This window comes from Onthophagus taurus, chromosome 6, assembly GCF_036711975.1.
Source record: "Onthophagus taurus isolate NC chromosome 6, IU_Otau_3.0, whole genome shotgun sequence".
Classification (NCBI taxonomy): Eukaryota; Metazoa; Arthropoda; class Insecta; order Coleoptera; family Scarabaeidae; genus Onthophagus; species Onthophagus taurus.
In genome coordinates, this window is record NC_091971.1 from 10,823,171 (window position 1) to 10,839,244 (window position 16,074).

General features: G+C 35.4%; 1 protein-coding gene across 2 annotated transcripts in view; it reads right to left on the minus strand.

The window, feature by feature from the left end:
• LOC111424284 (capricious) overlaps positions 1–15,559 on the minus strand; it is a 191,351-nt gene extending 175,792 nt beyond the window's left edge. For both annotated transcript variants that reach the window (XM_023057784.2, XM_023057783.2), the window contains exon 1: positions 15,236–15,559. The gene's annotated coding sequence lies outside the window, so the exon portion shown is untranslated. The remainder of the gene's footprint in view (positions 1–15,235) is intronic.
• Between the last annotated feature and the right edge of the window lie 515 nt (positions 15,560–16,074).

Consider the following 16,074-nt stretch of genomic DNA (forward strand, 5'->3'; position numbering starts at 1 on the left):
TCCCCTCCCCCATCCGCTATTTTTCCACACGTGGTGATTACATCCCGTTCCCATTTTTTGTAAAAAAATGAGTGCACACCGCTCCCACATCTGCATATGCAAATGTACGCAATCAATGCGGTCGTGACTGGATAACGCCTTCCTGAAGGTTCCGTACGAGAGCTTTCCATTCAAAAATTTCGTTACGACCCCGTCGTCGCTGTCGTCGTCGTATCGCTAGCTTTTTAGAGCTTTTTAGTTCGCCGGAATTTAGATCCATCTTTCAGCAGAAACCGCAGCTAGACCATTCGAGGCGACGGGAATAGGTCTCGGCGTTGTGGGAGAACGTCTATTGTCGAGTTCTGTATGGCCGCGGGTCATAAAAATAATTTCGAAGCTCGGGACCGTAATGTGTCCTGGAAATGGGTTCCGGAGTTATCGTCCTATATATACTCCATTGGACGCGCGGTGTGCCGAGCCTTTTCTGGAGGTGAAAAATTCATTTTAAAAGCGCAACGTACTACGTTGGTGTAGATAAATATCAACACTAACATAATAGTATTATGATTTGAAATAAGTTCTAAAATATGCATATTGCTGAATTATCGTAGGGGGTAAAGGTGTTCTAAAATATTCTTTGTATACAATTGTACAACTATAACAAAGATATCAAAATAATGGAGACGCGTGCTTTTATTGAAGAAAATTCGATAAAACGCGATTAATATTTAAAAATAATTGTTTTCCTTTCTTGATTATTCCTAACACAAATTACATACAGATTTTAACTGTCATTGGAATCGAAAATATTACTTAATTATTAAAGATAATTGTTTCAAATTTACTATAGCTTTACTAATTGAAAATTTAAGTCTATATTCAATTAAAATGTATATTTTGATGAATATTCATGAGTTATCAATTATTTCAACACGTGCTTATTCTAGATTGAGAAAATTGTCATTGACGAGATTAAGGTTAATGAAGATATCTCATGACGATCTCAGAAGGTCTCTCTTCAAGTTTTACTACCTTTAATGTCAGTAATGTTATTGCACAATATTACACAATATTAGCGAGAAGATTAAGTTTCTAACAATAAAAAGATATTTTCACTGAGTTTATCAAGCTTACATACTATTTTCTTATTCTCAGGATTTTCTCTAATACTTAGTCCTCACAATATCCCTCTGATCTTAAAAGTACCCAAATCTTAAAGGACAGTTTGGTTTAACATAATGTTCTAAATCTAAACGCGCACTGCTATCGCATTTATAGGAGATTCAATTCTTCATATAGCTGGATTTTAATCTTAAAATTAAAGCCACTAACTTTTAAATCTGCATTTACCATGTATACGCTGTATTTGATTTTTTCCAGAATAGGTCTTAAAAGCTGGTCTTCAACGCAATAGGGAAAGATGAAAATATGTTTCCGTTATGGAGGAAACTGCCTTTAGACTTAGTTTGGATCCGTCAATAAATAGTCTCCATTTATGTACTAGATAACTAAATTATCTTTTTTTGAATAAAAGGTTACTAATACAGCAGAAATTCTTAAGGGAGTTCGTCACCTTGGAGATCTGAAAAGAAAGATAAGATTTTTTTGGAATGAGGGGAAAAAAGTGTTCTAAAAACGTGTTATGGGGTTTTAATTAGCCACTTTTATAGTTTTCAGTATTTTATTTATTAACAATCACTAAAAGTACCCCTGCTAGATGTCTGCAATGTTAGGCTAGCAAATCGTGCAGGGTCAATGGTGTGCAGGATTGAAAATCCGTTGCAAAATGTAGTTTTCAGAGTAACACATTTAAAAAGGAAGGACAAAAGTACATTGATGCTTCCTGAAGGTTATTTTCTTTTTCTACAGTTAATGTGTTTGACAATAAGCTTCTACGAGCTTCTTTACCATTCATTGAGCGTTCAGCGTGGGCAATGCGATGTGAGTCTGCTTCGTGCCAAAGGACGATCTTTCAGTCGTTAATTTTAGTACTTGCATAATTTCTATAATGTTACAAGCATTACCTATTACCGTCATTAAAATTGCAATCAGAATATCGGACTAAATACAAATATCGGCAACACAGAATTTGGATTCAAGTCTCTGTAAGGGGCAAAAAGCAGCATTGCTCTTTTATTTGTACTCAAAAGAAAGAGTAAATAAAACACATAATGATATAAAGGGCTATACAAGTCACAGGGAAAAGATCCATAGCAAAGAGACAAAAAAATTATTTCGAACCCAAGCAAGTCATTATCAGGAATTTCAAAAATATATAAGATCTTCCAACTTGAGGTTTCATTTCTAATTAAGAGAAAAACAGTATTTGTGAAAAAGCAGATATATTTTTATATTGGCCAAAGTACAAACTCTGAGGTTAATAATGGAACATACAATTTGATGAATTTTTCATCACGTTTGTTAAGTCCAACCCAAAAACGGCATCAAACAGTCATGTGTTTTGGATTTTCAGAGCCAAATTAAAGCCCTAAATTTTGCCCAAAAGCTTGTTGACATAACCACACAGGTAAAAATGATCCTCATACTCAGAATTTTGTTCAAAAAATTGTGACTTGCTCATCTCATAAAACCCACTAACATATTTGATGGTACCAATCATATCTAATCATACTATTTGATTTCTTTTAATTGAGTATTCATATTCCTTTTCTGTGTGAGTCATAAAGCTAAAATAAAATCTCAACACAATAATTTGTAACATATTAAAATGCTTTTAGTAACCATTAACGTTTTAGGATATTGTTTACACCCTACCATGTATGTTTTTATAACAAAGTAACATTTACCATTCTTTCTAAATAAAAACTAAAATTATTTATATTTTGATATAAATAATTTTAATACACAAAATATATTTTTGAAGTGTTTATTCTACAATCCGCGTTGTATTTCATCGCTTTTGTTTTATTATTCCCGTTGTACCCAGTTTTATTTGCAATGCTATGAGTTTCAATAAATTTTAAATTGCTATTTGGGCTAATGGTCTCCAATGGATACAGCGTCTGCGCTTATCTGTGTTATTAAAAAAACCATTCAAAAATATTGCGTTGAAAAATAAGTAATAATAGGTATAAAAATATTTTATTTCATGCATATTTTATTACCTATATGGATTTTATTCAAACACATTAGGAGTCGGATTTTTTTATTCCATCATTAAATGGCTTCTAAATTCAATATTATATAATGGAATACCTATAAATTTTTTTATCTGTATATAGGTTTGTGGAACATTACACATTATTGATTTCGGCTAACACACGAACCTATAAAACGAGTGTATAGGTCAATGCACATAGCTTTTCCTCTTGTGATTTATTCCCTTTGTTGTCGAATTTATTTACTGAAAAATTATCGAGGTATTTCAGCAAATGTGTGTTGGAAATCTGCTTGAAAAAACCTTTACCAAAGTGTTTGAAGCAGATAATAGAATTTCCGTTTATATTTAGCTTGAAAATTTTTGGTTTCCTATTAATCCTCACACAATCGATAAATTACGATACAAAATTTTTTTAGGGTCAACCTTATTTGTGGAAATAAACTTGTTACAAATATATACAATTTTCTTTTAAAAAAACAGTAATATTTTTTCAACTGGAAATAATTAGATTAACTTCGAGTCTTCGAGAGCCGGGTTGACTAAAACGCCAACATCCGGTAATCTATTTACCAAAGTTAGGCCATGCGCAAAAGGGTCCGACTTCCTGGAAAATTAGATCACGACGCCCTTGTTACATAAGCTTCGATTTAGAGAATGCTTGTTTTTCAAAAAAAGACACACCACTCTAATTTGTATTCAACCTCTATTTGCAATTAAGCGAAATGCGAATATTTCTAGGTCACAAAAAACCAAAGCAAAAACCGGCTTTCCTGTTTCCTTTGATGGAACGGTTCGGTGGAGTAAAAATTGCGAAAATTATAGAATGCATAACTCTTCTCCTCTTCCACGAGGGTTATCTCCCTAGATCCCCACATTTTCTTTGATAGCCTCCCGATGCGAGGCAGGCAGCGCGAAAGTTTCAAGTGCACTTCTATTTTCAGGACCTGAAAGTTTATTGTAGCTTGAGTACTATCTGACAGAGTCGCAAAGTAGGTTAATTTCCTGGACTATTTACTTTTATAATACCGACGTTTCTCCCCTGGAGGGTTTTTACGTCTTCGTCTCGCCCGCTCTACGGAAAAGCGAACAAATACGATTTCCCAGGCGACTCTTCCAACTTAATGCTGGTTTTTTTTTGACAAAACCGAGATAAGAGCTGAAACGCAATTTGTACATGCATTACAATTCAAATACCATCCCCAACTTGCTCGTTTTTCACTCGAATAAAAATTCTTAATTAATATTTACGAATTAAAGTGTTTCAACAACTACGTGGTTAAGTAATAAAGCGAAAGGTAATTTGCCAATATTGAAAATGAGATGGGAGTAATTGATGGTGTTAACTGAATCGCTATCAATCTCGGGCAATCAATTCACGAGGCCCCAACACGGACTGTCGCTATTCAGATAGCTCTTTATGCCCAGCAGTATGTTCCCTAAGTGATTTAGCAGCTAGCGTCATGCAAACGGGTTTATATTCCGGATCACCACAGCAGTTTCATGGACTCGCAATTGCGAAGCGCTACACCATAATTGCTTTTGTTGTTGCCGGCAGATTTAGGGGTGAGTGTTAAATGAAAATTGCATTCACGGACGTGGGGCGGCACCAATTATTTATCTTCTTGGAAAAATTCGTAATTTACTTTTCGGCGAAAACTGCAGCAACATCGAAACACGCGATCTTAAAATAAATCGTGTCCTACAATCATTGTTGGACGAATAAAAAGTTTGAGTTGAAAATGCTGACTTTTGAAAAGATGGAAAGTTCCGTATTATTATAGAAATGTTTTATAATTTTAATTATTTATCTACGTGACTTGGATTTAATTTATTGCCGAATGTTTCCGATGTCTTGGATGGTGTTCTCAGAAACACGAGAGACCTGCTAATTTATATTTACGATGGAGTTGCTGAAGTACACCCCTCTTATGAATGTTAATATTTTGCCTTGTTCTACTCTATTAAACTAAATATTCCAGCAAGATGAGTATGAAAATACTTGATGTTTGTTCTTATTTTAAACCATGTGTAAGTTTATAGCTAGTCGGTTTTCGTTTGACTATTAGAAGACTGACAGAACTTTAGCTGCTTTTCGAGGATCAAAATGATTTATGATCACATTAAAATTTTATTACCCTTTTAACCTCGCATTATCCCTCCGCATATTGGCTTCTAACTTATGGGATTACAGCAAGAATCCGCGATCGATAATTCATAAGCCCTATGGAGGTACGCTTAAAAATTTATAACAAAATCTGTAACGTATTTCAATATACTCGCCGAAGATATATATTCGTTACGATATCGTCTCACATGAATAGCAAAATTGCAAAACCCATGAAAAATTCAATCGAAAAATAAACGGCCTCGGTGCGACGTTTTCTTAAAGCGATAACGTAAGCGTTATTCCCCAGCAGATGTCTCGCAAGCACATCACACGTACACCGGCCATCCTCGGATACAAATTGCGCAAGGAGTAGAAATACCTAAGGGCCTTTTTCGACGACAACTCTGTGCCAAGAGAAAAAGATGCCAATGCCGCCGCAAACGTTCACGTTCTCTATCTACCGGAGACGTCCCAGGAGCAAAATTTTATTTGCTCGTTACGTTATGGGCCCGTTTATGTGAGCCTTTAACGTGCGATGGAGCGAATCGGACCCTTTTGAAGTGGACATCCGATTGCGGCGAACGCGAAGATTTGAAAATCGTCCATAGAATGATTCACGTAACATTGGCCAGAGAAGCGCTGACCCGAAAAACCGCTCATATTGTCGTTTCAAGGGACCGGAGACATGAATATTTGATATCATCGTCTGAAGGCGAGTTTTGCTCGGTTCTTGTCGCCACGGCGTAGCTTCCCAAAACCCGGATATGCAGGTTTATGTAAAGTTTACGACCTATTTTGCGATCGAGTAAGTCCACAGGTTCTTATATAGCGAAAATGGGGTGCACTTTGTTGACATTTCCGTAACCTTAAGGAGCAATACCGATTATGATATTGTTCACTCAACTGCTGCACTTTTCTATACGGCTTTATTTGTTTCTTTTCGATTCGATGTCGTTTCCAGTAAACCTTTACATTAAGAACATTTGGTCGTAGATTTTCGTGGAATCCCGCAAAAGCAGTTTGTTTGCTTCGTAAACGTCTGGTACAGAAAGGGAGAGGTGCATTTCGCCTCGGCCGAACTTTAAATAATACATCGACGGGCAGTAAAACGCGACCCCGTAAAACCTCGCCCCAATAACAGAGTCGTCGTCGATTTTACTGGGCTCCGAGATAATAGAAAACGGAGAAGAGGACCAGTAGAGTGTCACGGCAGCGGCGAGTGGAAAAGAAAGAATAAAAAGAACCCGTGACTGGGAAAACGTCTCTCGGTCCTCGGCGACCTTTTGTAATTGAAAATTTTACATCTGCCACCAACCCAAACTGGGCCAAGAAAAACTGCCTCATTATGCAGAAACAATACCCGACAGACAATTCACTATTTAGGTGTGATTTTCACGTCTTATATTCATGTCGTGATTTAAATTATTTCAATTCGAATTCATTCAACAAAACGTAAACAGATTCTATGTAAACGAAAATCTACCGCAAAGGGACTGTGTAACTATTGAAATAGCAGCCCGTGGAGAGCGATAAATCGCGCGAGGCTGAAAAACGATACGGACAAGTTCTTATCCAATAAAAGTACGATGTTAAACGAATACTTTTCCTAATTTTATAGAACTACCCCTAGGGCGACGCCCGCTCGAAAGAAACGAAACTTATTGCCCTTTCCAAGTTATTTTCTGTTTCGCGCTACGCAAAGATATACGTTTCTCGGTTTCTACTCCTTAGGGGACACTTCAGGTTGGAGCTGGTGTTAAATTTTACATTAGTTTTCTTCAAACTACACAATGGAGACGTTAGCTAAATCTGTTTAAATAAAATATTTCAACCGCAACAGTTTTTTTATCAATACAATAAAAGTTCTAGAATCTAGAGAATTTTTTTATATCTAGAGTCTAGATATAACTGACCAATACGAGAATGGGAGTGTTCGTTATATATAAACGTCCAAACGTCTGAAGATGCACGGCTTAACCCGAAACTTTCTAGTTCTATATGTAGTATTAGTTCTAATTTTAGTTCAATTATAAATATACAACAATCTAACGATGAATAACAATTAAAACTAGAACTAACACTAGAACTAGAAAGTTTCGGGTTTTGCTGTGCGTCTTCAGAATTCTTTCGAATGTTTCTAGTTCTAGGTCTAGTGTTAGTTCTAGTTTTATACTAGCACTGCTACCATGTAGAACTAACACTATACCCAGAACTAGAATCATTTGGGTTTAGCCGTCTTTAGAGACGTGCGGCTAAATCCAAATAATTCTAGTTCTAGGTATAGTGTTAGTTTCAGTTTTAATTGTTATGCAGCGCTAGACCAAGAACTAGAATCATTCGGGTTTAGCCGTCTTTAAAGACGTGCCCAAAACCTAAAAAAACCTAACCTAGTTCTAGAACTAGAATCATTCGGGTTTAGCCGTCTTTAGAGACGTGCGGCTAAACCCAAATGACTCTAGTTCTTGGTCTAGCGCTGCATAACAATTAAAACTAGAACTAATACTATACCTAGAACTAGAATCATTTGGGTTTAGCCGCACGTCTCTAAAGACGGATAAACCCGAATGATTCTAGTTCTTTGTATAGTGTTAGTTCCTGTTTTACACTTGCGCTGTCACTAGAATGATTCGGGTTTAGCCGTCCTTAGAGACGTGCTGCTAAACCCAAATGATTCTAGTTCTTGGTCTAGCGCTGCACAACAATTAAAACTAGAACTAATACTAGACATAGAACTTATTTCTAGTTCTAAGTCTTGTGTTAGTTCTAGTTTTAGTCCAAGGAAAGATATACAACAATCTGAAAACCAAAACAAGAACTAATACTAGACATAGAACTAGAAAGTTTCGGGTTTAGCCGTACATCTTCAGACTCTATATAACCTCATATAGAGTTTTTACTGTACTAATTATTTATTCCAATCAAATTTTTGATACATTATAATTAAATAATTAAAAAGAAACTTTTACACCGTGTATGTGATCACATTTTTTTCGATAAGTTGTTTAACTTTTTTAAACTCCCCATAGGAAAACTTCTGCTATTACAACTATCTATATTTCCCTTGAAAACCAGAGCTGTTTAACTTAATTTTCTACCCGTAGTTTATATTTAATCCCCCTCGAGTAAAAAACTTTTCCAATTACCACAGGAAAAATGACGACCAACAGGTTAACTAACATTGGAATATCGTAAAAAACTCGAACACCACCGTAGAGGTAGTTTTAGTTTACAACAAACTCGACGCAAAATAACGACATAAGAAACAACCTCTAGTTAAATATTTAAAATCCAATTTTCAAGGTAACAGTAAAGTTGTCGATAAGGTTGTGTCGGTTTTCAAATTTAATAAGAAAAGGGGTTAAAGTTATCGTAAAGTTTACAAAGTTAATACAAATGAATAGAAAATGTTTCGTTATCTGTCTTATTAAATTTTTTTAGAATTTGTAGATGTAAAATAAGAAAAGAACGTAAACAAGATAGGTAGTTAAAATTTAGAGCTTCGATGCAACAGAAATGAGATCCTTGAAATTTTATTATTAGCAGTCGGGAGGTTTATCCGTCTAATCTCGTAAGGGTAAACTCCAGCGCGTTCTTCTAACTAGGTATATTTACATATGAGATGAGTTCTTTGCCTCGAAATTAGATGCAAGTCCTTAACTCCTCCACGCTTTGAATGTAGTCTGAATACGTTATCTCCAAGAAGTCAACATCGCAAACTATTTCTTGGGTATGGCATTCACCGGAAAAGCAAATATACCACATATTTTATTGAGGATACTTTATGTTACGATTTTCTTGATAAAATCGAAATTTTTCCACACGCGACTTTAAAACTTTTCATCGCTACGAAACCTTTTCAATTTAATAAAGGTGAATAAATTGCATTAAAGAGAAGTCTTTGGGGAATATGTCGGTGCATTTGCATTAGATAATGGAAAATTGCAATTATAATTAGCGTTAATTAACCAACTGTGCCGTTAAACTAGTTACGCAAAAAGCTGTGTACCCTTCGGCGGTGGTCTTCCCTAAGTTATTGCGAGATCGTTAGCGTTCCAGTTTTCGACTAAGAGCTTAAAGGGATGCTAAATTGCTCGATAATGTCGAAACTTGTTGCTAATATTATCCCAACACAATTTTATTATTTTATTTTATCTTTTACTATCAAATTAAAGCCGTTAACGTTAAAAGAGTTTCTTTTTAAATATCTACTGAACTTTGCAGTTTTCTTTCAATCCAGTTTCGCTTTGTTCCGTTAATAGAATATCAAATTTCTTAACAGACAACAGAAGAAACTCTATCCGGCTACGCTCATTCGAAACTAAACAGAAAGATTTTCAATGGTTATAACGTTCTCTCACTTTTTCATTAGCAGAGAAACTCATGGAACAAAAGGGAGAAAATGGTGTAATAAAAAGCTACCAAACTTGGCAGACTTCGGGATGCGTTAAACATAGCATCGTCTCCGAAGGAACTTTCCAAAGACGAAAGCTTCAACAACGGCAACGTCTACAAGTTTCTTCCGCTTAATCGGAGTTATTGTTATTTGGGCGCTAAATACCTCCAGATATCGGTGAACGGTTCCCCACTTACTGAAAGTGCAGCGTAAATTTCTATTGATACTGTCGAATACGACGGCGGTCTTTTACCGTTGTTGTGCCCGGGGATATCGCGACAATAAGATCCATGATAACAAGGTGAAAAGGACATTACGTTTTACGGGACGTTTGCCTCCTACATTTTAAAACGGCGAAACTCTACTTGTATTTCGAGGCACGTATAACGCAATTATATAGTTATTACTTTTTCTTGTTTTGTACATAAAAATAGGTATAATCTTTTTTATTATCTTGTAAATGGAGCGATAAATAAAAAATAAAAAAAACTAACATAAAAATGATTAGTTGTGATCGTTTTGGTCACTAATTGATGTGTCAAACATTTCGTGTGCAATCCATAACGAAGGCTATTACGGTTCAATGTCGGAGTTCACACGCCACCAGATCCAGGGACAATATTACACCGAGTAAATAGGTTGGATTTAATTACCGCTGGAGATCCGTTTTCCGATTATTTTCCAATTACGTCAGAGGAGGGACCAGTCGCTCGTTTTGTCGGAGGGTCAAAAACGTAAAAATAAACCATTTTGGATCGACTGAACGTTAAATTGTCGCGCGCACAGACACTCAACGCGCATCCGACGCTACAATTTCGAACTCGTCCGAGTCCTGACGCTTAATTCTGAGAAAATTTACTGCAAGCTTTTTCCCCAACGCTAAAAGCTCCGGACCGAACCCAGCTTTCGAGCCTCTATCGGAATTTCCGAGCAATTTATCCTATTCATTGCTCTCCTATCGGGAATTAACGTGTTGTGAACATTCTGTATTGACTGACTGGCGAAGCTCAGTCGAAAATTCATTCTCGTATACAGACAATTGAAACGATTTGAATGCTTAATTTATTCCCGCTATTTCCGTATGACAAGTTTTTAAAAGCACAAATGACTATTTACACAAGTTTTCAATTGGATGTAATTGAATCATTGAGTGCAAAAATTACACGCCTCAAAATATCCAAAAAAAAAATGATTTAGAAAACCTAAGGTTCAACTTTTTCTAAATTGAAGCTAAACATTGCATACGTCTGTCAATAAATCCTTGTTAAGGTAGAAAAAGGAAGAATAGACAAAATGTGATGAAGGCAATATATATAGCGAATATATCGAAATGGTTCTGCTTCCTATTTTTGGGAACATGTTCGAGATATATTATTAACAGATTTGTAACCATAACACAACTCGGCTCCAAGATGCATTATAGAAGTATTGAACGACAGAGATGTTTTGTGGCATCCAGCAAGACAGCTCCTTTCTGTTTAATATTGGAGCTACAATTTGATCGTCAATTCCACCATATAAAACAAGTGCCTTTGCTGCTAATGTAATGAAACTATTGAAAAATGATCTGATAACAAATTTATGAGCTTTATCCATTGTTGTGTCGATGTGAATAAGTGTAGCACACGTGTCAAAGTGAAAAGTTCATGTTCAATCAAGAGCTACTCCTTCCTTCCTCTCCATCTCTATAAAATAATTTTTGCCTCCATTCCTCACAAAGCCTTACTCTCACTTCTACTCATGCATTTAATTTCCACACCACTGGCTCCTTCCCGTATTTCACTCGGTAACTTAATAACGTCTTACACTTCTGCAGTCTGCACCTTACTACTCACCACATATTTCACAGCTAGACCATTGTCCTTAAAAATAACAAGTAATAATAATAATAATGCATTTATTAATAAGTCACAAAAAAGAAAAAAAATAATAATAAATTCTTAGAACATAGACTTATTTTCTGGACGAAGTTCACTTTGGTTATTAACCAACTGCTTTTCCACTTAATCCAGAATATATAGAAAATATATAAATGAAACAAAAATTAAAATCTTTTTCATAATACCAATAAAACAAAATGAAAAAAAAAACAAAATAACAAAATACGACGACATGCCAGTATAAAGCAATGCATTAGTAGCTCAGAATATTAAAAAAAATCATGATGACTCAAGCAGGAGGGAGCATTTTAATTTACTCTTGAACGAAATACAGCTCACTTCCATAAGGTTGACTGATCATTGTACATCTTTCCTTGTTACATTAATATTATGGACATCGCTTCTGAAAGATAGGCGTTGCAGCAAGTAAGGAGGTTGACTTTTAATAATTTTATAATAAACGCAAGTTGCACGCAGTTTACGTATGTTCTTTATGTTCAACCACCCAGTCTCTGCCAACTTATGACTAATATGGTCATATTTACGAATTCCGTAAATAAACCTTAGACAACCGTTCTAGGGGTTCTGGATACGACGCCCACTCGCACCCGTTAAATTTGGACCATAGACAACGTCGCAGTGATTTAATTTGCTTAGAACCAAGCTATCACACAGCATAATTTTTTATTTTTTATTTAAGACATCCCTATGGGCATACAAGAGACGGAGGGCGCAATACCCACCCCTCAAGCACCTGGCCACATGCTCCTCAAACCTCAACTGATGATCCAATGTAACTCCTAAAATTTGTATATCATCAGAAACAGTAAGAGGTTCGCCATCCACCACCAATTGACTGGATATCAAAGATTTAATTACTCTCCTTGTGACACTATCGCAAAACAGAAGAACAGAAGACTTAGATGGAGTAAGCACAAGCTCATACAAGTGATTCTGCGAATGCTCAAGAACTGGGTTAAAATCAGACGTATAAATAGAGAACAGTAATGGCCCCAAAATGAATCCCTGAGGGACTCCACGAGTAACAGACAGAGCGCTCGATATTTGACTATTAATCTTCACAACCTGAGACCTATCCGACAAAAATGGCTTTATCAAAGTTACAGCCTGATTTCCAAGATCAAAATAATGAAGTTTAGATGTAAGTATATTATGATTTATTGTATCAAATGCTTTGGTGAAGTCCAACGATAACAAAAGTTCGGCTTGCCCGGCCTCTCTAGAAGCAAATACCTCATCAGTAAGGTTCAATAAAGCTGTTGCGCAGCTGAAAGCCGAACGAAACCCAGATTGTTGATCTGGCAGTATATTATAACTTTCGCAGTGTGCTCTAAGTTGCCTTTCCAAGACTCTCTCTAAAATTTTTGACATTACTGGTAGGATACTGATCGGTCTAAAATCCCTTAGGGTAGAAGAAGAAGATACTTTAGGTAACGCAATTACTTCAGCAATGATTTTTTCTCCTTTCTTGCCACCTATTCCAATCCAAGAGAGGCTTCCTTTAATACCGTCAATTTTAGTCAAGTTTTCGATCGCCTCCTTTGAAAAGGCTTGGCAACTAGGTATCACGGCGGGATCCCTAATAGTATATGTAGGGCATATATGGGTGTCGTGTTATGTATTTTTGTCACTGATAACAAGGAGGGTCTGAAAAACATTCATTCACCTTAAACTCGATTACTATGAACATCTCCGGTTCACTTTACACTTCACCGATTCACACCGCATTGCTCTATTAGTCATTTTATCGCAGACAGTAGGTACATTCGAAAAGACACTCGTTCTATCCCTTACAAGATCAAATCTTGTAGCATTACTAATTTCTTAAAACTTAAATTTGGCGATGATTCTTTAAGTCCGAAACTAGAAATACTCAAACTGTTATTAACCTTTTTAGCAGTTGCTGGTCGCAAATCCCTTTCCCTTACAAGATTAGTGGGAGTCTTATAAATCCTTCTATTTGTGAAATAATATTGATGTTTTACATGATTCTAGTGTAAAAGATAAATCAACTCTATTATGCATTCTCATAACGTCTGAACTATTGAATTAACTAGTAAGGAGGTTGGTAGTAACTTTTGGCATTGGATGCAGAAAAATCGAACAATAACATTGAATATACGATTCTGTCAATTCCTAAAGAGTCAAAACAAGTTCGTGAACAAGTTTCAGGTATTGCATTATTAACATTTTATCTGTCTGAATTTCAAATTTAATCAATACAACAAAAATGTAGTTTTCATGGTTTTAGAGGTTTTTTAATTTCTTATGAAGAAATTGAGGTTAAAATTATCGGAGGCCCTACTTGGTACTACATGGTTCAAGAGGCCTCATTCATGGCATATACTTTGGCGAATATTTTGTAAATCTAGAAAATGTAAAGACATAGAAAAGTCAAGATGAAAAAAATTCTTGTTACATAAACATCTAAAAAGTATCAAGATATCTTTTAGAACAAGAGTAGATTAAAACAAAAAGGGAAAAACCAAAAAGGGAAGAAAAATAAAAGCAAAGAAAGATGAATTATTATAGTTAAAAATTAGTGCAAAAGAAAAAAGAAACAAGTTAAATAAAAGGAACTAAACTATAAAAATTATCTAGAGTTGATATAGGTCAAATGATTTTTCATGAAATTCACACTTCACATCTAAACATTTTCTTTATAACTAACTTTATATAATATCCAACATCACAACTTTATTTCATTTTTTTATTATCAACATCTATATTAACATACAGGAAAACCTTGGATATTATAGGTATTATAGGTACTAACAGGGATGCCACAGAACCAAGGATAATAGGTGACCATGAAAGGGTGTCTAATGGCACACATAACCAACCCAACGTAAAGATAAATGAAGGGCCTAAAAGGGTAGTTCATTCGGTAGGGCCAACGTTAAATGGCACGTAACGAATTCAAAATTTATCTAAAGGAAACAAAATAGCGGAGACGCGAAGGCGGACGTGTTTTTCGTTTCCCCGGGCGGTGTAAAGGGGTGGCATAGCGGGTTCATGAATTATTTCGACAGCAGATTGGTTGCAACGGTAGCATTTGTGTAAGTGGAATAAACGGCGTTGCTGCAACAATCGCTTGAAAACGCTCGAATTTCATAGTAACAATGTTTGTCAAGTACGGTTTTGGTGTTCCTATACATATTCATGCAATGTGAATAACGTTTTCGATTGTGACACATTTCGAATAAATCAAGAGTTAGAGAATTAGTAGATTTATTTATTTCTTTTTTAGAATAAATTAATGAAATTAAATTGTTAAATTTTTACAAAATGTTGTTCGAAAATTAAATTAATTTCCATTATATAATCCTCGTCGCGATTAAATGGTATTAACAATTTAATATAAATTTTACGAGTAATGCTGTTTGTATTAATTATAAACAATATGATGACTGTTTTAACAAAACCTTTTCTACGGGGAATCGTTTTTAATTAATGTTTCAACCACATCAAAATGGTAAAATATTAACTTATTTATAGGGAAATTAGTTCGATCTATTAAACTGCAGCAAAATAATCGAAAGTTCCAAAGTTACATAAATAACCGACCGGCCTCATACAAGTTTAGCTACAATATTACACCAACAAGAAAGTTTACAACTTTGTGTTTTAGTATAAACACACAAGCTGCGACCGTTGTGTATTACCCAAAGTCTAACACACTTGAAAATTTATAATGCATTTTCAAAAGAATAACTACTTTTAACAATACTTACTTCATCCAGCTCAATTTACTATTTTGTTTGAATTGTCTCTCGATTCAATAACTTAAATAGTCTGTAACAATGTTAAAACAATAACTTTTTACACTGTACAAGTTTTTCATAAACATTAATATTTATAAGGGTGTAGTTCTTTTATCATTGTTTTTAATTATGGAGAAAGTACATATTTTGAAATTTATTAGATAGGGACAAAATTCTAATTTAAATTAAGGGAGAACCTTTTTCAGACACGTGTTGCTATTGCTTATGGAAACGGTCGGTAGAGGTCCGATGTAAAAGGGCGCGAGATTCTCCCTGAAAGGTATACAAGGAGAGGGTGAGATACTCGTGTGTTAAAGTCGGCAGAGATACTGAACGCGAACTCCGCGATTTTGCTATATGCTCCCGCCGAAGTAAAAGGGGTGTGACGCAGGCGCCATCTACTGCCGGTGATAATACCATTGGAAACTCCGTATAACAAGAGCTGGTCGTGAGGAATCAATATAATAGCCAATTTTAAGTTATTTTGCTTGTCATCAATACAGCAATTGATTAATAAAAATCTTTGCAAAAATTAATGTTGTTTTCGTTTAAAAATTGGGTCGGTTATACGAAGAGGAATTTTTAGGTGTACGTTCGGAAGTACATAGACATATATCTCAATATTTTTAGCAGTTTTAAGAGCACGCCGTTTCGGCACGGGTGCACCAGAAATATTGTTGTGTCGAGATAAATAGTTCCATAGTAATACTTGAGCTATAACTCACAAGCAAAAGGCGAGTCTGGCTGTTACTGCAGCACTTCTAGCTTCGAACGAACACCAGCATCTGTACGTAAAAATAACATATTAA